The sequence below is a fragment of the Pseudonaja textilis genome, chromosome Z (assembly GCF_049901715.1).
Source record: "Pseudonaja textilis isolate UNSWEBS1 chromosome Z, rPseTex1.2, whole genome shotgun sequence".
NCBI classification, from domain to species: domain Eukaryota; kingdom Metazoa; phylum Chordata; class Lepidosauria; order Squamata; family Elapidae; genus Pseudonaja; species Pseudonaja textilis.
Genome location: NC_142008.1, coordinates 119,730,323 through 119,731,665, shown reverse-complemented (window position 1 = coordinate 119,731,665; position 1,343 = coordinate 119,730,323). Strand labels below are relative to the sequence as shown.

The 1,343-nt window shown below is 39.9% G+C and overlaps 1 long non-coding RNA gene across 1 annotated transcript; it reads left to right on the top strand.

The window, feature by feature from the left end:
- The first annotated feature begins 216 nt into the window (after window positions 1-216).
- LOC148124339 (uncharacterized) lies at window positions 217-985 on the top strand. The gene is made up of 2 exons (XR_015740233.1): window positions 217-328; window positions 411-985. It is a non-coding gene; the product is annotated as an uncharacterized LOC148124339 (long non-coding RNA).
- Window positions 986-1,343: the final 358 nt, after the last annotated feature.

Here is a 1,343-nt window from a genome sequence, read left to right as displayed (position 1 = left end):
TGTACAAGGCTTTGTTTTCATTACTCTAACTTAAAGGTTGCTTTCACTTTTCGTAAACTGAAAAGTTATAAAGTTAAATCAACACAGTAGAGAGTATTCAGGAAAACTGGAAAGCAAATTCATTAGTGAGTTCTTTTATCTCAAGCAATATGTAAATCAAGTCACAATTTCCCCCTTAAAAGAGCCAATTGGTTTTCCTTTTCAGGCTACACCCACCAAAGTTTGTGCACTTTCCTGAATCCTTTCTCATCAACTCCCCACCATTCATTGCACAGAGCAGAAATGCTTCTGTGGCTAAACTTGGTGTCCTTACTGGCATTCCTCCATGGTAATTGTTTTTTCCCTATTCAGCTTCCTTCCATTTTAATTCTTGTATTCAGAACAGATTACTGATACACCTTTCTTTTCAGGTTCCAAGTCTCAAGTCCAGTTGGTGGAGTCTGGAGGGGATGTGAGAAGACCTGGGGAGTCCCTCCGTCTCTCTTGCCAAGCCTCTGGATTCACCTTCAGCAACTATAACATGTACTGGGTGAGACAGGCACCAGGGAAAGGACTGGAATGGGTGGCCTGGATAACTGCTAGTTCAAGAATTTACTACTCAGACAAAGTCAATGGCCGCTTCACCATCTCCATGGACGATGCCAAAAGTCAGCTGTATCTGCCAATGACCAGCCTCAAAACAGAGGACACGGCAGTCTATTACTGTGCAAGACACACAGCGAGAGGAAGTGAATCTGAAGTTAAACAAAAACCTTCAGAGCAGTTTTTCAACTTGATTCATCCCCAGATCCTGGATTGGCTAATTAACATTCAGCAGCATATAGTGAAATGTTTAGGATTCTTTTGCCTTGGGTATCCTGGAAGAAAGTATCCTGAAAGACCATGAAAATTGAGGAAAATGGCTTCAAAATTCCCGTTTTACCTTCCCTGTTTGTAAAGTATTCTGACTTCTGAGAAAATAAAACAAATACCATTTTCTCTGTTACTAATGATGGTAGAAATCTGAAAAGGAAACTTCGGGATAAACTTTCTAAATATCCAAACTGCCATTCACATATTAAGGAAACTTCTGGACCTAAAGAATCTCCTCAGTGAATTAGAAAGATGTGTCTTTTCCTCACTATGGACACCAGGGGGCAGGGTTGACACACAAACCACTATCTATGGTTTATGGGTGAGGTAGCGGAGGGAATAAAGAAATTTTAAATAGATATTGTCTAATTTGGGGGCAGTGATAATTGTTATTTCAGTTTGTTCCCTGAAAATCTCTCAAGAAAATTCCAACTCTCAGGAAGCTACTATCCACCCTGTGATAGAGAAAAGCTTTATTTAAAAAAGGATGT